We start from the raw sequence: 26,425 nt of genomic DNA, 5'->3' as shown, positions 1-26,425 counted from the left end.
GCCAGTGTACACTGGACATTTTTTTTTCTCTTGTTAGGTACATACTAGCACTTCTACCATTTTTAACACCCTGGACACGCGTGTGTAGTGTTGTTACGCCACGCTCTCTACGGCAGTTCCATACGGACCTCGGCGATTGCTCTGCCGCGACGCCGTTTCCCCTTTAAGCGTCACAGCTGGCGGCTGCGCACGCAGCCCCTCCGCCCCCACGCCCTCACCACGCGGGCCCGCGTGCGTGGGCGGGCCTCCCCGCGCTACGCCACGTAGCGTCGCGTAGCGTCGGGACGCCGGCCTGGCGCTGTGCCCGCGTGCCGCCTAATAGCTGCGCAGCGACGCAAAGAGCGCCATCGATTTGGCAGCCACGAGCGTCGGACCCGCGGCTCCAGCGTAATCCAGCGAGCGCACCTGTGGACCGGTGTATATTAGTCGCCGGTCGGCGCTCATCGTTTGCAAGTTGCGCAGTTACCGCGACGAGAACTACCTGCATGCAGCCACCGCAGCAGGAAAAAATCGCGATAAAAAGTTGCTTTTAAAGTCTCCGTCGCCTACAAAGGTCACGTAAAATATCTGTAATTCACGTACAGTATACACTGAAGCGCCAAAGAAACTACACTACTGGCCATTAAAATTGCTGCACCAAGAAGAAATGCAGATGATAAACGGGTATTCATTGGACAATATATTATACTAGAACTGACATGTGATTACATTTTCACGCGATTTGGGTGCATAGATCCTGAGAAATCAGTACCCAGAACAACCAGTTCTGGCCGTAACAACGGCCTTGATACGCCTGGGCATTGACTCAAACAGAGTTTGGATGACGTGTACAGGTACAGCTGCCCATGCAGCTTCAACACGATACCACAGTTCATCAACAGTAGTGACTGGCGTATTGTGACGAGCCAGTTGCTCGCCACCATTGACCAGACGTTATCAATTGGTGAGAGATCTGGAGAACGTGCTGGCCAGGGCAGCAGTCCAACATTTTCTGTATTCAGAAAGGCCCGTACAGGACCTACAACATGCGGTCGTGCATTATCCTGCTGAAATGTAGGGTTTCGCAGGGATCGAATGAAGGGTAGAGCCACGGGTCGTAACACATCTAAAATGTAACGTTCACTGTTCAAAGTGCCGTCAATGCCAACAAGAAGTGACCGACACGTGTAACCAATGGCACCCCATACCATCACGCCGGGTGATACGCCAGTATGGTGATGACGAATACACGCTTCCAATGTGCGTTCACCGCGACGTCGCCAAACACGGATGCGACCATCATGATGCTGTAAACAGAACCTGGATTCATCCGAAAAAATTACGTTTTGCCATTCGTGCATCCAGATTCGTCGTTGAGTACACCATCGCAGGCACTCCTGTCTGTGATGCGGCGTCAAGGGTAACCGCAGCAAACGTCGTCGAACTGTTCGTGCAGATGGCTGTTGTATTGCAAACGTCCCCATCTGTTGACTCAGGGATCGAGACGTGGCTGCGCGATCCGTTACAGCCATGCGGATAAGATGCCTGTCATCTCGACTGCTAGCGATACGAGGCCGTTGGGATGAAGCAAGGCGTTCCGTATTACGCTCCTGAACCCACCGATTCCAGATTCTGCTAACAGTCATTGGATCTCGACAAACACGAGTAGCAATGTCGCGATACGATAAACGACAATCGCGATAGGCTACAATCCGTTCTTTATCAAAGTCGGAAACGTGATGGTACGCATTTCTCCTCCTTACACGAGGCATCACAACAACGTTTCACGAGGCAACGCCGGTCAACTGCTGTTGTGTATTAGGAATCGGTTGGAAACTTTCCTCGTGTCAGCACGTTGTAGGTGTCGCCACCGGCGCTAGCCTTGTGCGAATGCTCTGAAAAGCTAATCATTTGCATATCACAGCATCTTCTTCCTGTTGGTTAAATTTCGCGTCTGTAGCAGGTCATCTTCGTGGTGTAGCAAATTTTAATGGCCAGTAGTGTAGTATAGGCATTCGTACACAGAAAGATATGTAAACAGTCAGAATACGGCGCTGCCGTCGGCAACGCCTATATAAGACAACAAGTCTCTGCCTCAGTTGTCAGTTTGGAGTCCGGAACCGCGGGACTGCTACGGTCGCAGGTTCGAATCCTGCCCCGGGCATGGGTGTGTGTGATGTCCTTAGGTTAGTTAGGTTTAAGTAGTTCTAAGTCTAGGGGACTGATGACCTCAGATGATAAGTCCGATAGTGCTAAGAGCCATTTTTTGATTATGTAATGGTGTAGGGCATGTGCAGTTGGAGTGATATTGGACTCCTGATACGTGCAGATACGACTCTGACAGGTGATATGTACGTAAGCATCCTGTCTGATCAGTTGCATCCATTCGTGTCCATTGTGCATTAATAATGAATAAAAAAATAGGAGTGCGGGGAAGCTACTACAAACAGCATAGTGAACGCTTTATTGTGGCCAAGATAGACACGAAGCCCACGCCTACTACAGTAGTAACAGTTTATATGCCAAATAGCTCTGCAGATGATGAAGAAATCAATGAAATGTATGATGAGATAAAAGAAATTATTCAGGTAGTGAAGGGAGACGAAAATTTAATAGTCATGGGTGACTGGAATTCGAGAGTAGGAAAAGGGAGCGAAGGAAACATAGTAGGTGAATATGGATTGGGGCTAAGAAATGAAAGACGAAGCAACCTGGTAGAATTTTGCACAGAGCGTAACTTAATCATAGCTAACACTTGGTTCAAGAATCATAAAAGAAGGTTGTATACATGGAAGAATCCTGGAGATACTAAAAGGTATCAGATAGGTTATATAATGGTAGGACAGAGATGTAGGAACCAGCTTTCAAATTGTAGGACATTTCCAGGGGCACATGTGGACTCTGACCACAATCTATTGGTCGTGAACTGTAGATTAAAACTTAAGAAACTGCAAAAAGGCGTGAATTTAAGGAGATGGGACCTGGATAAACTGACTAAACCAGAGGTTGTACAGAGTTTCAGGGACAGCATAAGGGAACAATTGACAGGAATGGGGGAAAGAAGTACAGTAGAAGACGAATGGGTAGCTCTGAGGAATGAAGAAGTGAAGGCAGCAGACGATCAAGTAGGTAAGAAGACGAGGGCTAGTATAACTCCTTGGGTAACAGAATAAATATTGAACTTAATTAACGAAAGGAGAAAATATAAAAATGCAGTAAATGAAGCAGGCAAAAAGGAATACAGACGTCTCAAAAATGAGATCGACAGGAAGTGCAAAATGGCTAAGCAGGCATGGCTAGAGGACAAATGTAAGGATGTAGAGGCTTATCTCACTAGGGGTAATATAGATACAGCCTACAGGAAAATTAAAGAGACCTTTGGAGAAAAGAGAGCCACTTGTATGAATATCAAGAGCTCAGATGGAAACCCAGTTCTAAGCAAAGAAGGGAAAACAGAAAGGTGGAAGGAGTATATAGAGGGTCTATACAAGGGCGATGTACTTGAGGACAAATTTATGGAAATGGAAGAGGATGTAGATGAAGATGAAATGGGAGATAAGATACTGCGTGAAGAGTTTGACAGAGCACTCAAAGACCTAAGTCGAAACAAGGCCCCGGGAGTAGACAACATCCCATTAGAACTACTGATAGCCATGGGAGAGCCAGTCCTGACAAAGCTCTACCATCTGGTGAGCAAGATGTATGAGACAGGCGAAATACCCTCAGACTTCAAGAAGAATATAATAATTCCAATCCCAAAGAAAGCAGGTGTTGACAGATGTGAAAATTACCGAACTATCAGTTTAATAAGTCACAGCTGCAAAATACTGACGCGAATTCTTTACAGACGAATGGAAAAACTAGTAGAAGCCGACCTCGGGAAGATCAGTTTGGATTCCGTAGAAATATTGGAACACGTGAGGCAATACTGACCTTACGACTTATCTTAGAAGAAAGATGAAGGAAAGGCAAACTTACGTTTCTAGCATTTGTAGACTTAGAGGAAGCTTTTGACAATGTTGACTGGAATACTCTCTTTCAAATTCTAAAGGTGGCACGGGTAAAATACAGGGAGCGAAAGGCTATTTACAATTTGTACAGAAACCAGATGGCAGTTATAAGAGTCGAGGGGCATGAAAGGGAAGCAGTGGTTGGGAAGGGAGTGAGATAGGGTTGTAGCCTCTCCCCGATGTTATTCAATCTTTATATTGAGCAAGCAGTGAAGGAAACAAAAGAAAAATTCGGACTAGGTATTAAAATCCATGGGGAAGAAATAAAAACTTTGAGGTTCGCCGATGACATTGTAATTCTGTCAGAAAGAGCAAAGGACTTGGAAGAGCAGTTGAACGGAATGGACAGTGTCTTGAAAGGAGGATATAAGATGAACATCACAAAAGCAAAATGACGATAATGGAATGTAGTCAAATTAAATCGGGTGATGCTGAGAGAATTAGATTAGGAAATGAGACACTTAAAGTAGTAAAGGAGTTTTACTATTTAGGGAGTAAAATAACTGATGATGGTTGATGTAGAGAGGATATAAAATGTAGACTGGCAATGGCAAGGAAATCGTTTCTGAAGAAGAGAAATTTGTTAACATCGAGTATAGATTTAAGTGTCAGGAAGTCGTTTCTGAAAGTATTTGTACGGAGTGTAGCCATGTTGTTGTTGTTGTTGTGGTCTTCAGTCCTGAGACTGGTTTGATGCAGCTCTCCATGCTACTCTATCCTGTGCAAGCTTCTTCATCTCCCAGTACCTACTGCAACCTACATCCTTCTGAATCTGCTTAGTGTATTCATCTCTTGGTCTCCCCCTACGATTTTTACCCTCCACGCTGCCCTCCAATACTAAATTGGTGATCCCTTGATGCCTCACAACATGTCCTACTAACCGATCCCTTCTTCTGGTCAAGTTGTGCCACAAACTTCTCTTCTCCCCAATCCTATTCAATACTTCCTCATTAGTTATGTGATCTACCCATCTAATCTACAGCATTCTTCTGTAGCACCACATTTCGAAAGCTTCTATTCTCTTCTTGTCCAAACTATTCACCGTCCATGTTTCACTTCCATACATGGCTACATTCCATACAAATTCTTTCAGAAATGACTTCCTGACACTTAAATCTATACTCGATGTTAACAAATTTCTCTTCTTCAGAAACGCTTTCCTTGCCATTGCCAGTCTACATTTTATATCCTCTCTACTTCGACCATCATCATCGGTTTTTTGCTCCCCAAATAGCAAAAAACCTTTACTACTTTAAGTGTCTCATTTCCTAATCTAATTCCCTCAGCATCACCCGACTTAATTCGACTACATTCCATTATCCTCGTTTCGCTTTTGTTGATGTTCATCTTATATCTTCCTTTCAAGACACTGTCCATTCCGTTCAACTGCACTTCCAGGTCCTTTGCTGTCTCTGACAGAATTACAATGTCATCGGCAAACCTCAAGGTTATTATTTCTTCTCCATGGATTTTAATACCTACTCCGAATTTTTCTTTTGTTTCCTTTACTGCTTGCTCGATATACAGATTGAATAACATCGGGGAGAGGCTACAACCCTGTCTTACTCCCTTCCCAACCACTGCTTCCCTTTCATGTCCCTCGACTCTTATAACTGCCATCTGGTTTCTATACAAATTGTAAATAGCCTTTCGCTCCCTGTATTTTACCCGTGCCACCTTTAGAATTTGAAAGAGAGTATTCTAGTCAACATTGTCAAAAGCTTTCTCTAAGTCTACAAATGCTAGAAATGTAGGTTTGCCTTTTCTTAATCTTTCTTCTAAGATAAGTCGTAAGGTCAGTATTGCCTCACGTGTTCCAGTATTTCTACGGAATCCAAACTGATCTTCCCCGATGTCAGCTTCTACTAGCTTTTCCATTCGTCTGTAAAGAATTCGTGTTAGTATTTTGCAACTGTGACTTATTAAACTGATTGTTCGGTAATTTTCACATCTGTCAACACCTGCTTTCTTTGGGATTGGAATTATTATATTCTTCTTGAAGTCTGAGGGTTTTTCGCCTGTTTCATACATCTTGCTCACCAGATGGTAGAGTTTTGTCAGGACTGGCTCTCCCAAGGCCGTCAGTAGTTCCAATGGAATGTTGTCTACTCCGGGGCCTTGTTTCGACTCAGGTCTTTCAGTGCTCTGTCAAACTCTTCACGCAGTATCGTATCTCCCATTTCATCTTCATCTACATCCTCTTCCATTTCCATAATATTGTTCTCAAGTACATCGCCCTTGTATAGACCCTCTATATACTCCTTCCACCTTTCTGCTTTCCCTTCTTTGCTTAGAACTGGGTTTCCATCTGAGCTCTTGATGTTCATGCAAGTGGTTCTCTTTTCTCCAAAGGTCTCTTTAATTTTCCTGTAGGCAGTATCTATCTTACCCCTAGTGAAATAAGCCTCTACATCCTTACATTTGTCCTCTAGTCATCCCTGCTTAGCCATTTTGCACTTCCTGTCGATCTCATTTTTGAGACGTTTGTATTCCTTTTTGCCTGCTTCATTAACTGCATTTTTATATTTTCTCCTTTCATCAATTAAATTCAATATTTCTTCTGTTACCCAAGGATTTCTAAGAGCCCTGGTCTTTTTACCTACTTGATCCTCTGCTGCCTTCACTACTTCATCCCTCAAAGCTACCCATTCTTCTTCTACTGTATTTCTTTCCCCCATTCCTGTCAATTGTAGCCATGTATGGAAGTGAAACATGGACGATAAATAGTTTGGACAAGAAGAGGATAGAAGCTTTTGAAATGTGGTGCTACAGAAGAATGCTGAACATTAGATGGGTAGATCACATAACTAATGATGAAGTATTGAATATAATTGGGGAGAAGAGGAGTATGTGGCACAACTTGACAAAAAGAAGGGACCGGTTAGTAGGACATGTCACCTGCCAGGTGAAGGATTTTCTTCGAGAAACCTTCGGTAACGACCTCATCATCTTATGACACTACCTGCTACTCTTAAATTAGTAATGTGCCGATAATGTTACTCATATGAAAGGATACTACTTTGGCGGTGATCGTGCGTAATGGAATGATATATGACTACTTTTGTTTCCCTAAAGATTTCTATTGAAAGGCAGCAGTAGCAAAACAAACGGGAATCGAAAAAGGTTCTATTAGTAGTCACGTAAACTGTAATTACGTAAAAGGAAATGGTATCCAGCCTAATTAGGCAAAGTTGTGCCCAGTAATAGCAAGCTTCATACAGGATGTTAACTACTGGGATTGACTTTACTTGATACTGGGGCTCTGTTTTGTTCAAAAAAATGCATGTGAAATCTTATGGGACTTTACCGCTAAGGTCATCAGACCCTAAGCTTACACACTACTTAACCTAAACAAACACACACACCCATGCCCGAGGGAAGACTCGAACCTCTGCCGGGACCAGCCGCACAGTTCATGACTACAGCGCCTCAGACCGCTCGGCTAATACCGCGCGGCTTCTGTTTTGTTGATAAGATGCAAGCAGTAGTACAATTTAGCAAGTAATGTTACGGTGATTTGACAGAAGGACTATGAATACGTTTAGGTAACAACTGCTCCGTAAATTACAGTAGGAAGATAACGATAATTAATGGTTACTAATGGTGGAGCAGTACTGACTTAGACGAGAGGTTCTGTTGTCAGTTTAGTTGTAGGAAATTAATAGTACTAAAATTTTTATGAAGTAATTGTATCTTTTATACTGATTATTATCTACATTCTCAAGGAACATTCACTTCCTTCTATTATTTTGCTCAAGTGGAAGATGTGATACCTGGATCTAGTATAGTTTGCATGTTGTAGCTAAGTGCTTACTCTTAGCTTAACTCCGTCCGAACAGGCCTTAGAAGGCCCAACGAAACCGACCGGCCGCCGGGTCATCCTCAACCATAGGCGTCACCGGATGCGGATATGGAGGGGCATGTGGTCACATGGACGTATGGACCATTCTGAATGGTTTCCGAAGTAAAACACATTTAATGTACATTGTTATTTATTTTCTGCATTATTCAGCGCATTCTTATGCTTACACATGCAAACATGTACAACAGATCGCAAACCATCATCATCATCATCATTTAAGACTGATTATGCCTTTCAGCGTTCAGTCTGGAGCATAGCCCCCTTATACAGTTCCTCCATGATCCTCTATTCAGTGCTAACATTAGAGCCTCTTCTGATGTTAAACCTATTACTTCAAAATCATTCTTAACCGAATCCAGGTACCTTCTCCTCGGTCTGCCCCGACTCCTCCTACCCTCTACTGCTGAATCCATGAGTCTCTTGGGTAACCTTGCTTCTCCCATGCGTGTAACATGACCCCACCATCTAAGCCTGTTCGTCCTGACTGCTACATCTATAGAGTTCATTCCCAGTTTTTCTTTGATTTCCTCATTGTGGACACCCTCCTGCCATTGTTCCCATCTACTAGTACCTGCAATCATCGTAGCTACTTTCATATCCGTAACCTCAACCTTGTTGTTAAGGTAACCTGAATCCACCGAGCTTTCGCTCCCATACAACAAAGTTGGTCGAAAGATCGAACGGTGCACAGATAACTTAGTCTTGGTACTGACTTCCTTCTTGCAGAAGAGAGTAGATCGTAGCTGAGCGCTCACTGCATTAGCTTTGCTACACCTCGCAAACGTTACAAAATATTTTTTACACAGTATCAGTTGAATAATACGTATTTTTAACACGTTCACCTCCAAGCATTATCGTACACATCACCTTACTGCTGTTCTACAGTTAACAATGAATGTTCGAATATCCCACCATCAACAGTAATGCATTTGTGCGTTCTTGGGAGAACATGTTGTGTTGTTTGTGTCTGACTTCTTCCGCTCCTTCGCTAATGGTTAATATCGCGTATTCACCTTTCGTTTGTACATCGCAGACTTATCGAACCCCATAAACAAAAATCTAAAGGCGTAAGATCTGGTAATCTCTGTAGCCATTTAATTGTACCACCACGATAAATTCAGCGATTATGGTAAGGGAAGGAAAGGGAAGCGGTAGTAGAGGGAATGACGCAGGGTTGTAGCCTATCCCTGATTTTATTCAGTTTTTATATAGAGCAAGCAGTAAAGGAAACGTACAGTTCATTTTAGGAGGCGAGCCTCCATCGATAAAGTCTCTGTAAATAAACTTGTACAGAAATAGCAATTTCTGCATAATTGGTGTAAAACAAAGCATCGCGCCATATATATAGACAGACAGAATTAACTGCATTTGGCTGCCTAGAGGACGAAGTCTTCTGTGAGCAACTCAGCAGTATCGTATAGGGAAATTATGGTCATATACAAAGGCTGTCAGTAGCACCAAATTAAGTGCCCAGTCACTCGGGAATGAGACAGGTTCCGATACTTTGGGTATCGAAGCAAAAGCAGAAGTACTGAATTCAGTTTTCAGTCGTTGCTTTGTAAGATTGATACAAATGTTCTGTTCCAATTTACTTCTCACACCCCTCCTAAGATTGATGTAGGTATTCATATTGTGACGTTAAGAAACAGTAGAAACCACTCAAATTAAACAACGCTCCAGCGCCAGGTGGACAGTAGAATTAACCACTCTGTTAGCGATAATATAGCGTAGATCCCTCAAACAAAAAACGTTTTCCAGAAGTTGGAAGAAGCACAGGCCACACCGAGTAACAAGTAGGATAGCACAAAGTGATCCACAAAACATGGTCGAAGAGCCTTGGCATCCATATGTTGTAGAACCGTAGATCGTAATGTGAGCTCAAAGATAATGAAGTATCTCCTCCACGCCAATCAGCATGGATACCGAATCATGTGAAACCAAAGTCTCTCTTTTTCTCACATGACATCCTGAAAGCTATGGGTGAAAACAGTCATGTAGATGTGGTATTTCTCGACATCCGAACAGCATTTGACTTGGTACTACACAAGTGGGTTGTTGACGAAAGGATGATCAACAAATAAAATCTGAAAATGGACTGAGGATTTTTTGGTATTGTCTGAAAAAAAAAAGCTGTGAGAATATTTAGACAGATCCTAATAACATCTGCGGAGGCGCAAAAATTTTAAGTTGCTTTAAATGTTCAGAAAAGTAAAATTTTGCACATCACAAAACGCAGTTAATACGATATCAATAAGTTGCAAGTGGAGGCAGTCATTTCGCACTTGGGTGTAACAGTTTGTAGGGAGGTGAAATGGAATGATCACATAGGCTCAGTTGTAGGTAAATCAGGTGGCAGACCTTAGATCACCACGATAATAAGAGGGTATTAATTACAGTACCCACGGTAACATTTAAGCAGTCTTTCTTCCCGCGGTCCACACGTAAGGGAACGGTAGGAATTCGTAGTACGTGGTACAATGGGATGTATGATCTACAGTGTGCTTTGCAGTGGTTGCAGAACATAGACCTAGGTTTCGATGTAGTTGTTCTTGCTGCTGTGGTGTTCAGTCCGCAGTCTGGTTTGATGCACCTCTCTGTACTACTCTGTCCCATGCAAGCCTCTCCATCTCCGAATAACTACTGCAGCACACATCCATCTGAAACTTCTCACTGCACTCGTCTCTTGGTCTTCCTCTGCAACGTTCACTTCCCATATATCCCTCCCCCTCCAATACTAATTTGAAGATACCTTGGTGCCGCAGAATGCCTCCTATCAGCCGATTCCTTCTTTGAGTCATGTTATCCTACAACTTTTCCTCTCCCCAGTTCGGTAGCTCCTCATAGTTAAATGGTGTACCCACCTAATCTTCAGCTCTGTTGCACAGCATTTACACTACTGGGCATTAAAAATGTTACACCACGAAGATGACGAGCTACAGACGCGAAATTTAACCGACAGGAAGAAGATGCTGTGATATGCAAATGATTAGCTTTTCAGAGCATTCACACAAGGTTGGCGCCGGTGGCGACAGATACAACGTGCTGACACGAGGAAAGTTTCCAACCGATTTCTCATACACAAACAACAGTTGACCAGCGTTGCCTGGTGAAACGTTGTTGTGATGCCTCGTGTAAGGAGGAGAAATGCGTACCATCACGTTTCCGACTTTGATAAAGGTCAGATTGTAGCCTATCGCGATTACGGTTTGTCGTATCGCGACATTGCTGCTCGCGTTGGTCGAGATCCAGAATATGGAATCAGTGGGTCTAGGAGGGTAATACGGAACGCCGTGTTGGATCCTAACAGTCTCATATCACTAGCAGTCGAGATGACAGGCAGCTGACCCGCATGGCTGTAACGGATCGTGCAGCCACGTCTTGATCCCTGAGTCTACAGATGGGGACGTTTGCAAGACAATAACCATCTGGACGAACAGTTCGACGACGTTTGCAACAGCATGAATTATCAGCTCGGAGACCATGGCTGCGGTTACCCTTGACGCCGCATCACAGACAGGAGCGCCTGCGATGGTGTACTCAACGACGAAGCTGGGTGCACGAATGGCAAAACGTCATTTTTTTTCGGATGAATTCAGGTTCTGTTTACAGCATCATGATGGTCGCATCCGTGTTTGGCGACATCGCGGTGAATGCACATTGGAAGCGTGTATTCGTCATCGCCATACTGGCGTATCACCCGGCGTGACGGTATGGGGTGCTATTGGTTACACGTATCGGTCACGTTCGCATTGATGGCACTTTGAACAGTGGACGTTACATTTCAGACGTGTTACGACCCGTGGCTCTTGCCTTCATTCGTTCCCTGTGTAACCCTACATTTCAGCTGGATAATAAACGACCGCATGTTGCAGGTCCTGTACGGGCATTTTTGGATACAGAAACTTTTATCGTGAAGATACAGAAAATGTTCGACTGCTGCCCTGACCAGCACATTCTCCAGATCTGTCACCAATTGAAAACGACTGGTCAATGGTGGCCGAGCAACTGGCTCATCACCATACGCCAGTCACTACTCTTGATGAACTGTGGTATCGTGTTGAAGCTGCATGGGCAGCTGTACCTGTACACGTCATCCAAACTCTGTTTGACTCAATGCCCGGGCGTATCAAGGCCGTTGTTACGGCCAGAACTGGTTTTTCTGGGTACTGATTTCTCAGGATCTATGCACACAAATTGCGTGAAAATGTAATCACATGTCAGTTCTAGTATAATATAGTTGTCTAATGAATATCCGTTTATCATCTGCATTTCTTCTTGGTGTAGCCATTTTAATGGCCAGCAGTGTAGAAAGCTTTTATTCCCTTCTAGTCTGAAATGTTCTTCGTCCTTGTTTCACCTCCGTACAAGGCTGCACTCTAGACAAATACCTTCAGATAATATTTCCATACACTTAAATGTTTTCTATATTAACAAATTTCTCTTTCTCAGAATCGCTTTTCTTGCCACAGTCAATCTACACTTTATATCCACCCTACTTCGCACATCGTCACTGCCCAAATAGCAAGACTCATCTGCCACTTTTAATGTCTTATTTTCTAATCTGATTCCCTCAGCACCGCCATATTTAATTCGAATATATTCCACTATCTTTGTCTTGCTTCTCTTGATATTCATCTCACGTCCTCCTTTCAATAGATTATCCATTCCGCACAGGTGCACTTCCAAGTTCTCTGCTGTCTCTGACATAATTACAGTGCCATCGGCAAACCACAGAGTTTTTATTTCTTTTCCCTGAGCTTTTATTCCCTTTACAACAAGGAATCACGGTCTAGTGTGCCATTTATTTTCATTGCAGGACCCCTTTTGTTATCATCCGCAGCACCCTTACAGCACAGCGGTACGTCGACGGTATCCTACGCCCCACTTTGTTTTTCTTCATGGTAAGCCATTCTGGGCTTACATTTCATCAGGATAATGCCCGCCTGCACACGGCGAGAATTTCTACTACTGCTTGTCTGCCTGCGTACCATATGCCACCTTGGCCAGCAAGTTCGCCAGATCTCTCCTCAAATTTGTACGTTCAGAGCATTATGTCCCCTCAACCATCTCGGTGGATTTTGGCAGAATATCCCTCACGAGGACTCCCAAAAACTCTATTAATGCCAAGCTGAATAACTGCTTGCGTAAGAGTCAGAGTCGGACCGAGGCGTTATTGACTTGCCCAATTTGTGACGCCCATTCACTTGAATAGATTATCCCATGTTTCTAAGAATGCAATCATATGTTGGTTTGTACATGTACATCATATGTACCGATTTCCGCCCCATTTGGAAATTCCTTCGTGGTGCAACTTCTTTTCTGTTAGTGCATGTCCATCATCACTGAGTTACTTTGAAGAGAACAGAAATATCCGTGCACTCGTTTGAGACAGCGTTGTCAGCATCTGACAGAGGTTGAGAGGGGCCTAGTCGTGCGTTTCCATTTTGCCAACTGTCGAATCGTGCAGTATCCAAATGCGTAAGAGATTCAGGTGGGTCAGTGGCCTGATGCTGGTCGACAGGAGATACAATGGCAGGCTAACTTGTCTCATGGTTGCAATCGAACAAGCGAGGATCGTCGCATCGAGCACGAAGCACATTGTAAACTCTTCATATTTGCTCCTGCCATCTGAGAACACGTAGTGGACTCCCTGTACCATTTGTCACAGACAAACAACTGTCGGGCTATACCACAACACAAACGGCTGTGTCTGGTGTGGTGCTGTGACTGTGAAGCATCTACTGCTGCTGAATTTCGTTGCATTGAGTTGACCGATGAGGTGCGGTTTTGCACCACCCCATATTGCTGTCGTTGACGAGTATGACGGCGACCAGGGCTGAAATCTCATTCTTCCAATGTTTCGGACAGGCACAACGGTGTTACTCCTGGTGTTACGGTGTGGAGAGCCATCAGGTTTGATTTCAGGTCATCGTTTGTAGTGACTGAGGGAACTCTAACTACACGACAGTAGCTCACGGACATCCCGATCCTCATGTGTTACCTCTCTTGCAACAGTATCATGGTGCCGTTTTCCAACTAGACAATGCTTGACCACACATGCATGTATCAGTGAACTGTATGGGCGAGCCAATAAACTTCTTCTGGGTCTGTGACTGCATTGTCAGTGTGTAAGACTCCCTATATTGCGGCAACTATTGGACTCGACTTTCCTCAAGGTGGTCTTTTTTCCCCTAATGGCGGTTTACACATGGAAAATTCGGTCACACAGACACAGAAGAGTGTTATTGACTGAGACAATGTCCGTGGAAGTCTACGCTTACATGAATGAGTGACGCTGAGACACTCCCGTGGCCAGAATGATTCCTAGATCTGTCACTGACAGAACATGGGGGGAACCAGCTTGGACGCCAAGCCTCCCCAGTGCCACTGTCCAGGATATCAAGGACCATTTGCAACAGCTGTGGGCCAACTTCCGTCAAGAGATGATACAACGGCCTTGACACACCAAGGACACATGGCTTGCAACGTCATACTGATAAGTAGACTCATACTGCCAAGTTCTTTGTGAAATGGGCTCGATTTTGTTACCTTCGAAATAAGATCACATATCCTCTTAACTCGTGCAGTTTCATTTCATTTCCTCCTCCCCTTCTGGGTACTTTTGATAGTTCTGTACCTCAAAAACGAAACCCTTATAAAATCACTTTTTTGTTTTATTTGTCTTAGTTGCGACTGTCTGCCTATCCGATAGTTAAAAAAAAATTGGGATTGGAATTATTATATTCTTCTTGAAGTCTGAGGGTATTTCGCCTGTTTCATACATCTTGCTCACCAGATGGTAGAGTTTTGTCAGGACTGGCTCTCCCAAGGCCGTCAGTAGTTCCAATGGAATGTTGTCTACTCCGGGGCCTTGTTTCGACTCAGGTCTTTCAGTGCTCTGTCAAACTCTTCACGCAGTATCGTATCTCCCATTTCATCTTCATCTACATCCTCTTCCATTTCCATAATATTGTTCTCAAGTACATCGCCCTTGTATAGACCCTCTATATACTCCTTCCACCTTTCTGCTTTCCCTTCTTTGCTTAGAACTGGGTTTCCATCTGAGCTCTTGATGTTCATGCAAGTGGTTCTCTTTTCTCCAAAGGTCTCTTTAATTTTCCTGTAGGCAGTATCTATCTTACCCCTAGTGAAATAAGCCTCTACATCCTTACATTTGTCCTCTAGTCATCCCTGCTTAGCCATTTTGCACTTCCTGTCGATCTCATTTTTGAGACGTTTGTATTCCTTTTTGCCTGCTTCATTAACTGCATTTTTATATTTTCTCCTTTCATCAATTAAATTCAATATTTCTTCTGTTACCCAAGGATTTCTAAGAGCCCTGGTCTTTTTACCTACTTGATCCTCTGCTGCCTTCACTACTTCATCCCTCAAAGCTACCCATTCTTCTTCTACTGTATTTCTTTCCCCCATTCCTGTCAATTGTAGCCATGTATGGAAGTGAAACATGGACGATAAATAGTTTGGACAAGAAGAGGATAGAAGCTTTTGAAATGTGGTGCTACAGAAGAATGCTGAACATTAGATGGGTAGATCACATAACTAATGATGAAGTATTGAATATAATTGGGGAGAAGAGGAGTATGTGGCACAACTTGACAAAAAGAAGGGACCGGTTAGTAGGACATGTCACCTGCCAGGTGAAGGATTTTCTTCGAGAAACCTTCGGTAACGACCTCATCATCTTATGACACTACCTGCTACTCTTAAATTAGTAATGTGCCGATAATGTTACTCATATGAAAGGATACTACTTTGGCGGTGATCGTGCGTAATGGAATGATATATGACTACTTTTGTTTCCCTAAAGATTTCTATTGAAAGGCAGCAGTAGCAAAACAAACGGGAATCGAAAAAGGTTCTATTAGTAGTCACGTAAACTGTAATTACGTAAAAGGAAATGGTATCCAGCCTAATTAGGCAAAGTTGTGCCCAGTAATAGCAAGCTTCATACAGGATGTTAACTACTGGGATTGACTTTACTTGATACTGGGGCTCTGTTTTGTTCAAAAAAATGCATGTGAAATCTTATGGGACTTTACCGCTAAGGTCATCAGACCCTAAGCTTACACACTACTTAACCTAAACAAACACACACACCCATGCCCGAGGGAAGACTCGAACCTCTGCCGGGACCAGCCGCACAGTTCATGACTGCAGCGCCTCAGACCGCTCGGCTAATCCCGCGCGGCTTCTGTTTTGTTGATAAGATGCAAGCAGTAGTACAATTTAGCAAGTAATGTTACGGTGATTTGACAGAGGGACTATGAATACGTTTAGGTAACAACTGCTCCGTAAATTATAGTAGGAAGATAACGATAATTAATGGTTACTAATGGTGGAGCAGTACTGACTTGGACGAGAGGTTCTGTTGTCAGTTTAGTTGTAGGAAATTAATAGTACTGAAATTTTTATGAAGTAATTGCATCTTTTATACTGATTATTATCTACATTCTCAAGGAACATTCACTTCCTTCTATTATTTTGCTCAAGTGGAAGATGTGATACCTGGATGTAGTATAGTTTGCATATTGTAGCTAAGTGCTTACTCTTAGCTTAACTCCGTCCGAACAGGCCTTAGAAGGCGCAACGAAACCGACCGGCCGCCGGGTCATCCTCAACCATAGGCGTCACCGGATGCGGATATGGAGGGGCATGTGGTCACACGGACGTATGGACCATTCTGAATGGTTTCCGAAGTAAAACACATTTAATGTACATTGTTATTTATTTTCTGCATTATTCAGCGCATTCTTATGCTTACACATGCAAAAATGTACAACAGATCGCAAACCATCTTCATCATCATCATCTTCATCATCATTTAAGACTGATTATGCCTTTCAGCGTTCAGTCTGGAGCATAGCCCCTCTTATACAGTTCCTCCATGATCCCCTATTCAGTGCTAACATTGATGCCTCTTCTGATGTTAAACCTATTACTTCAAAATCATTCTTAACCGAATCCAGGTACCTTCTCCTCGGTCTGCCCCGACTCCTCCTACCCTCTACTGCTGAATCCATGAGTCTCTTGGGTAACCTTGCTTCTCCCATGCGTGTAACATGACCCCCCCATCTAAGCCTGTTCGCCCTGACTGCTACATCTATAGAGTTCATTCCCAGTTTTTCTTTGATTTCCTCATTGTGGACACCCTCCTGCCATTGTTCCCATCTACTAGTACCTGCAATCATCGTAGCTACTTTCATATCCGTAACCTCAACCTTGTTGATAAGGTAACCTGAATCCACCCAGCTTTCGCTCCCATACAACAAAGTTGGTCGAAAGATCGAACGGTGCACAGATAACTCAGTCTTGGTACTGACTTCCTTCTTGCAGAAGAGAGTAGATCGTAGCTGAGCGCTCACTGCATTAGCTTTGCTACACCTCGCAAACGTTACAAAATATTTTTTACACAGTATCAGTTGAATAATACGTATTTTTAACACGTTCACCTCCAAGCATTATCGTACACATCACCTTACAGCTGTTCTACAGTTAACAATAAATGTTCGAATATCCCACCATCAACTGTAATGCATTTGTGCGTTCTTGGGAGAACATGTTGTGTTGTTTGTGTCTGACTTCTTCCGCTCCTTCGCTAATGGAGAGGCAGCAGCGTCCATGATGTGACCAAGCAATTAATATCGCGTATTCACTTTTCGTTTGTACGTCTCAGACTTATCGAACCCCATAAACAAAAATCTAAAGGCGTAAGATCTGGTAATCTCTGTAGCCATTTAATTGTACCACCACGATAAATTCAGCGATTATGGTAAGGGAAGGAAAGGGAAGCGGTAGTAGAGGGAATGACGCAGGGTTGTAACCTATCCCTGATTTTATTGAGTCTTTATATAGAGCAAGCAGTAAAGGAAACGTACAGTTCATTTTAGGAGGCGAGCCTCCATCGATAAAGTATCTGTAAATAAACTTGTACAGAAATAGCAATTTCTGCGTAATTGGTGTAAAACAAAGCATCGCGCCATATATAAAGACAGACAGAATTAACTGCATTTGGCTGCCTAGAGGGCGAAGTCTTCTGTGAACAACTCAGCAGTATCGTGTAGGGAAATTATGGTCATATACAAAGGCTGTCAGCAGCACCAAATTAAGTGCCCAGTCACTCGGGAATGAGACAGGTTCCGATACTTTGGGTATCGAAGCAAAAGCAGAAGTATTGAATTCAGTTTGTAAGATTGATACAAATGTTCTGTCCCAATTTACTTCTCACACCCCTCCTAAGATTGATGTAGGTACTCATATTGTGACGTTAAGAAACAGTAGAAACCGCTGAAATTAAACAAAGCTCCAGCGCCAGGTGGATAGTAGAATTAACCACTCTGTTAGCGATAATATAGCGTAGATCCCTCAGACAAAAAACGTTTTCCAGAAGTTGGAAGAAGCACAGGCCACACCGAGTAACAAGTAGGATAGCACCAAGTGATCCACAAAACATGGTCGAATAGCCCTGGCATCCATATGTTGTAGAACCGTAGATCGTAATGTGAGCTCAAAGATAATGAGGTATCTCCTCCACGCCAATCAGCATGGATACCGAATCATGTGAAACCAAAGTCTCTCTTTTTCTCACATGACATCCTGAAAGCTATGGGTCAAAACAGTCATGTAGATGTGGTATTTCTCGACATCCGAACAGCATTTGACTTGGTACTACACAAGTGGGTTGTTGACGAAAGGATGATCAACAAATAAAATTTGAAAATGGACTGAGGATTTTTTGGTATTGTCTGAAAAAAAAAGCTGTGAGAATATTTAGACAGCTCCTAATAACATCTGCGGAGGCGCAAAAATTTTAAGTTGCTTTAAATGTTCAGAAAAGTAAAATTTTGCACATCACAAAACGCAGTTAATACGATATCAATAAGTTGCAAGTGGAGGCAGTCATTTCGCACTTGGGTGTAACAGTTTGTAGGGAGGTGAAATGGAATGATCACATAGGCTCAGTTGTAGGTAAATCAGGTGGCAGATCTTAGATCACCACGATAATAAGACGGGATTAATTACAGTACCCACGGTAACGTTTAAGCAGTCTTTCTTCCCGCGGTCCACACGTAAGGGAACGGTAGGAATTCGTAGTACGTGGTACAATACGATGTATGATCTACAGTGTGCTTTGCAGTGGTTGCAGAACATAGACCTAGGTTTCGATGTAGTTGTTCTTGCTGCTGTGGTGTTCAGTCCGAAGTCTGGTTTGATGCACCTCTCTGTACTACTCTGTCCCATGCAAGCCTCTCCATCTCCGAATAACTACTGCAGCACACATCCATCTGAAACTTCTCACTGCACTCGTCTCTTGGTCTTCCTCTGCAACGTTCACTTCCCATATATCCCTCCCCCTCCAATACTAATTTGAAGATACCTTGGTGCCGCAGAATGCCTCCTATCAGCCGATTCCTTCTTTGAGTCATGTTATCCTACAACTTTTCCTCTCCCCAGTTCGGTAGCTCCTCATAGTTAAATGGTGTACCCACCTAATCTTCAGCTCTGTTGCACAGCATTTACACTACTGGGCATTAAAAATGTTACACCACGAAGATGACGAGCTACAGACGCGAAATTTAACCGACAGGAAGAAGATGCTGTGATATGCAAATGATTAGCTTTTCAGAGCATTCACACAAGGTTGGCGCCGGTGGCGACACATACAACGTGCTGACACGAGGAAAGTTTCCAACCGATTTCTCATACACAAACAACAGTTGACCAGCGTTGCCTGGTGAAACGTTGTTGTGATGCCTCGTGTAAGGAGGAGAAATGCGTACCATCACGTTTCCGACTTTGATAAAGGTCGGATTGTAGCCTATCGCGATTACGGTTTATCGTATCGCGACATTGCTGCTCGCGTTGGTCGAGATCGAGAATATGGAATCAGTGGGTCTAGGAGGGTAATACGGAACGCCGTGTTGGATCCAAACAGTCTCGTATCACTAGCAGTCGAGGTGACAGGCAGCTTATCTGCATGGCTGTAACGGATCGTGCAGCCACGTCTTGATCCCTGAGTCAACAGATGGGGATGTTTGCAAGACAATAACCATCTGGACGAACAGTTCGACGACGTTTGCATCAGCATGGATTATCAGCTCGGAGACCATGGCTGCGGTTACCCTTGACGCCGCATCACAGACAGGAGCGCCTGCGATGGTGTACTCAACGACGAACCTGGGTGCACGAATGGCAAAACGTCATTTTTTTCGGATGAATTCAGGTTCTGTTTACAGCATGATGATGGTCGCATCCGTGTTTGGCGACATCGCGGTGAACGCACATTGGAAGCGTGTATTCGTCATCGCCATACTGGCGTATCACCCGGCGTGACGGTATGGGGTGCTATTGGTTACACGTATCGGTCACGTTCGCATTGATGGCACTTTGAACAGTGCACGTTACATTTCAGACGTGTTACGACCCGTGGCTCTTGCCTTCATTCGATCCCTGTGAAACCCTACGTTTCAGCTGGATAATGCACGACTGCATGTTGCAGGTCCTGTACGGGCCTTTCTGGATACAGAAACTTCTATCGTGAAGATACAGAAAATGTTTTACTGCTGCCCTGACCAGCACATTCTCCAGATCTCTCACTAATTGAAAACGACTGCTCAATGGTGGCCGAGCAACTGGCTCGTCACAATACGCCAGTCACTACTCTTGATGAACTGTGGTATCGTGTTGAAGCTGCATGGGCAGCTGTACCTGAACACGTCATCCAAACTCTGTTTGACTCAATGCCCGGGCGTATCAAGGCCGTTGTTACGGCCAGAACTGGTTTTTCTGGGTACTGATTTCTCGGGCTCTATGCACACAAATTGCGTGAAAATGTAATCACATGTCAGTTCTAGTATAATATATTTGTCCAATGAATATCCGTTTATCATCTGCATTTCTTCTTGGTGTAGCCATTTTAATGGCCAGTAGTGTAGAAAGCTTTTATTCCCTTCTAGTCTGAAATGTTCTTCGTCCTTGTTTCACCTCCGTACAAGGCTGCACTCTAGACAAATACCTTCAGATAAGATTTCCATACACTTAAATGTTTTCTATATTCCTACTTCGCACATCGTCACTGCCCAAATAGCAAGACTCATCTGCCACTTTTAATGTCTCATTTTCTAATCTGATTCCCTCAGCACCGCCATATTTAATTCGAATATAATCCACTATCTTTGTCTTGCTTCTCTTGATATTCATCTCACGTCCTCCTTTCAATAGATTATCCATTCCGCACAGGTGCACTTCCAAGTTCTCTGCTGTCTCTGACATAATTACAGTGCCATCGGCAAACCCTCAGAGTTTTTATTTCTTTTCCCTGAGCTTTTATTCCCTTTACAACAAGGAATCACGGTCTAGTGTGCCATTTATTTTCATTGCAGGACCCCTTTTGTTATCATCCGTAGCACCCTTACAGCACAGCGGTACGTCGACGGTATCCTACGCCCCACCTTGTTTTTCTTCATGGTAAGCCATTCTGGGCTTACATTTCATCAGGATAATGCCCGCCTGCACACGGCGAGAATTTCTACCACTGCTTGTCTGCCTGCGTACCATACGCCACCCTGGCCAGCAAGTTCGCCAGATCTCTCCTCAAATTTGAACGTTCAGAGCATTATGTCCCCTCAACCATCTCGGTGGATTTTGGCAGGATATCCCTCACGAGGACTCCCAAAAACTCTATTAATGTCAAGCTGAATAACTGCTTACGTAAGAGTCAGAGTCGGACCGAGGCGTTATTGACTTGCCCAATCTGTGACGCCCATTCACTTCAATAGATCATCCTATGTTTCTAAGATTGCAATCATATGTTGGTTTGTACATGTACATCATATGTACCAATTTCCGCCCCATTTGGAAATTCCTTCGTGGTGCAACTTATTTTCTCTTAGTGCATGTCCATCATCACTGGGTTACTTTGAAGAGAACATAAATGCCGTGCACTCGTGTGAGACAGCGTTGTCAGCATCTGACAGAGTTTGAGAGGGGCCTAGTCGTGCGTTTCCATTTTGCCAACTGTCGAATCGTGCAGTATCCAAATGCGTAAGAGATTCAGATGGGTCAGTGGCCTGATGCTGGTCGTCAGGAGACACGATGGCAATCGAACAAGCAATGATCGTCGCATCGAGCACGAAGCACATTGTAAACTCTTCATATTTGCTCCTGCCATCTGAGAACACGTAGTGGACTCCCTGTACCATTTGTCACAGACAAACAACAGCCGGGCGGGCTATACCACAACACAAACGGCTGCGTCTGGAGTGGTACTGTGACTGTGAAGCATCTACTGCTGCTGAATTTCGTTGCATTGAGTTGACCGATGAGGTGCGGTTTTGCACCACCCCATATTGCTGTCGTCGACGAGTATGACGGCGACCAGGGCTGAAATCTCATTCTTCCAATGTTTTGGACAGGCACAACAGTGTTACTCCTGGTGTTACGGTGTGGAGAGCCATCAGGTTTGATTTCAGGTCATCGTTTGTAGTGACTGAGGGAACTCCAACTACACGACAGTAGCTCACGGACATCCCGATCCTCATGTGTTACCTCTCTTGCAACAGTATCATGGTGCCGTTTTCCAACTAGACAATGCTTGACCACACATGCATGTATCAGTGAACTGTATGGGCGAGCCAATAAACTTCTTCTGGGTCTGTGACCGCATTGCCAGTGTGTAAGACTCCCTATATTGCGGCAACTATTGGACTCGACTTTCCTCAAGGTGGTCTTTTTTCCCCTAATGGCGGTTTACACATGGAAAATTCGGTCACACAGACACGGAAGAGTGTTATTGACTGTGACAATGTCCGTGGAAGTCTACGCTTACATGAATGAGTGACGCCGAGGTACTCCCGTGGCCAGAATGATTCCCAGATCTGTCACTGACAGAACATGGGTGGAACCAGCTTGGACGCCAAGCCTCCCCAGTGCCACTGTCCAGGATATCAAGGACCATTTGCAACAGCTGTGGGCCAACTTCCGTCAAGAGATGATACAACGGCCTTGACACACCAAGGACACATGGCTTGCAACGTCATACTGATAAGTAGACTCATACTGCCAAGTTCTTTGTGAAATGGGCTCGATTTTGTTACCTTCGAAATAAGATCTCATATCCTCTTAACTCGTGCAGTTTCATTTCATTTCCTCCTCCCCTTCTGGGTACTTTTGATAGTTCTGTACCTCAAAAACGAAACCCTTATAAAATCACTTTGTTGTTTCTTTTGTCTTAGTTGCGACTGTCTGCCTATCCGATTGTTAAAAAAAAAAAAACTTACTCTCAAGAACGGGTGGTTGTACCAAGTTGAAATTAATGCCACATACTAAGGTCTATGACCCCTTAGCAGTGTAAAATATTGAAGCTTCTAAGTCAATGAAATCAAAAGATACATTCGTTTATGTCACATATTTTGATACAAACTCATTCTTCAAATAAATGATATGAATGCGTGATTTCTGTTCTTTTAGATATTTCAGGAGGAACAGACACCACGCATTCATATAACTGATTCACCTAGATGGGCAATACTTCCATCTTCTTCAGCGTGAACGCACATTTACGTTTGCCTCCAGCGGGAATCTAAAATTAGCCAAGCTGAGGGACAAGGACGGGGATTTCGGATACGTGGGGCTGGGTGAGAGTCTGAGTCGGCCGAGGAGCGTAACGAGGCAGTCCGCGCAAGTGCGATAGATACTGTGTCCGGGTGATGCAGTGGTTGACGCAACTGCCCAGTAAGCAGGAGATCTCTGGTTCGAGGCCCGGTCCGGCACACAATGTCTGTCGTTGCCTCTAATTCTGCTTACAGTTCCGATTCAGCTTTTACCATTAGTTCCTTTCCTTTCTGTCCCCTCCACCTTCTGATTATATAATCACTCTTCAAAACCTATAGTTTGCTTCACATTGACCTAGGATCATGAAATTTGGCAAGAAGCAAGGTTTCACAGTACAAGTAAATAAAAAACCCGAAGATTATTAATTTGTAATTATGTCACACAAAATATTTCTTTCGTCATTTGTTACCCAACTTCAAACTCCAGATTAAAAAATTCTTGAAGGTTTTGGATTTCCCAGGACCAGTAACCTGTTAGTATCATTGTCGATAACAGGCAAAAGCCCTCAATTGTTCCGATTCCAAGGATCAAAATGGCTCTGAGCACTATGGGACTCAACTGCTGTGGTCATAAGTCCCCTAGAACTTAGAACTACTTAAACCTAACTAACCTAAGGACATCACACACATCTATGCCCGAGGCAGGATTCGAACCTGCGACCGTAGCGGTCGTGCGGTTCCAGACTGTAACGCCTTTAACCGCTCGGCCACTCCGGCCGGCTGATTCCAAGGATCGATGAACTGTCTACACACACAATTAAGTTTACGAGGTCTGTCCAAAAAATTGCGTAACGTTCGTAATTTCGCGCCAATAGTGTTGTTGTTGTTGTTGTTGTTGTTGTGGTCTTCAGTCCTGAGACTGGTTTGATGCAGCTCTCCATGCTACTCTATCCTGTGCAAGCTTCTTCATCTCCCAGTACCTACTGCAACCTACATCCTTCTGAATCTGCTTAGTGTATTCATCTCTTGGTCTCCCCCTACGATTTTTACCCTCCACACTGCCCTCCAATACTAAATTGGTGATCCCTTGATGCCTGAGAACATGTCCTATCAACCGATCCCTTCTTCTGGTCAAGTTGTGCCACAAACTTCTCTTCTCCCCAATCCTATTCAATACTTCCTCATTAGTTACGTGACCTACCCATCTAATCTTCAGCATTCTTCTGTAGCACCACATTTCGAAAGCTTCTATTCTCTTCTTGTCCAAACTATTTACCGTCCAGGTTTCACTTCCATACATGGCTACACTCCATACAAATACTTTCAGAAATGACTTCCTGACACTTAAATCTATACTCGATGTTAACAAATTTCTCTTCTTCAGAAACGCTTTCCTTGCCATTGCCAGTCTACATTTTATATCCTCTCTACTTCGACCATCATCAGTTATTTTGCTCCCCAAATAGCAAAACTCCTTTACTACTTTAAGTGTCTCATTTCCTAATCTAATACCCTCAACATCACCCGACTTAATTCGACTACATTCCATTATCCTCGTTTTGCTTTTGTTGATGTTCATCTTATATCCTCCCTTCAAGACACCATCCATTCCGTTCAACTGCTCTTCCAAGTCCTTTGCTGTCTCTGACAGAATTACAATGTCATCAGCGAACCTCAAAGTTTTTATTTCTTCTCCATAGATTTTAATACCTACTCCGAATTTTTCTTTTGTTTCCTTTACTGCTTGCTCAATATACAGATTGAATAACATTGGGGAGAGGCTACAACCCTGTCTTACTCCCTTCCCAACCACTGCTTCCCTTTCATGTCCCTCGACTCTTATAACTGCCATCTGGTTTCTGTACAAATTGTAAATAGCCTTTCGCTCCCTGCGAAATAGTGTGTGCCAATAGTGTGTTGGGGTGGAATACGGTTGGTGTCCCTGCACACACCTGTCTTTAATATGTAACTGCCGTAAGTTTCATTGTTGTATGTCTTTTAGTTATTGTTTAGTGCTGTATTGGGTAGAGCGTTGTGACGCACAGTTTGCAAATTTCGAGATGGCAGAGTTAGAGGAGCAACGCGTCAGCGTTAGATTTTGCATGAAACTCGAGGAAAGCTTCACAGGTACACACCAAATGATGCACGAGGCCTGCGGTGAGGAGTGCTTAAATTGTACTCGGTGTTACGAATGGCTCACTCTTTTTAAAAACGGTCCTCTTTCAGGACGCCCTTCGACGTCTACCGACGACACTCGCGTCAGGAACGTCAACGAAACACTGGGTGTCAATCGATGACTGACTGTCCGAGAGGTTGCAGAAGAATGTAACATTTCAGTTGGATCGTGTCATGAAATCCTGACGCAGCATCTTGAAATGCATCGTGTTGCCTCCACGTTCGTACCACGACTCATGAGTCAAGACCAGAAAGACCTTCACCTCGTAATCTTCGAAGAGCTTTTGGATCGCGCAAATGAGGACGATGTTCCAGAGAATCATAACTGGTGTTGAGACGTGGGTCTACGGTTATGATGTTGAGACCAAGGTTCAGTTTTCAAAATGGGTCGGGAAAGGTTCTCCAAGACCAAAATGAGCTCGTCAGGTCAGGTCAAATGTCAAAACAACGCAGATAGTTTTCTTTGACTTTGAAGAATTAGTTGATCATGAATTCGTACCACAAGGACAAACCATTAATAAATGGTACTATCGGGACGTGTTGCGAAGCCTGCGATAAAATGTGAGAAGGAAACGGCCGGAAATGTGGCAAGACAATTCATAGCTTTTGCATCACGATAACGCACCCGTACATTCATCCCTGTTGGAGCGTGACTATTGCACGGAAAACGAAATCACTGTGCTGTCTCATCCACCGTACTCTACAGACCTGACGCCTGCGGACTAATTTTTATTTCCAAAGTTGAAAACCCTGTTTGTAATTATTACATGTTTCATGACTACTTCACAAGCCGAAGTTCCGATTTTGGCTACCGCATTTGCAGAAGCGTG

General features: G+C 43.8%; 1 protein-coding gene across 1 annotated transcript in view; it reads left to right on the top strand.

The window, feature by feature from the left end:
- The window catches only part of LOC126095668 (feline leukemia virus subgroup C receptor-related protein 2-like), a 241,436-nt gene that overhangs the window by 169,815 nt on the left and 45,196 nt on the right, over positions 1-26,425 (top strand). The gene's annotated exons all lie outside the window — the stretch shown is intronic.

The sequence above is a fragment of the Schistocerca cancellata genome, chromosome 8, assembly GCF_023864275.1.
Source record: "Schistocerca cancellata isolate TAMUIC-IGC-003103 chromosome 8, iqSchCanc2.1, whole genome shotgun sequence".
In the NCBI taxonomy this organism is placed as follows: Eukaryota; Metazoa; Arthropoda; class Insecta; order Orthoptera; family Acrididae; genus Schistocerca; species Schistocerca cancellata.
The sequence above is the reverse complement of the archived record's forward strand: the minus strand, read 5'-3'. Positions and strand labels throughout refer to the sequence as shown.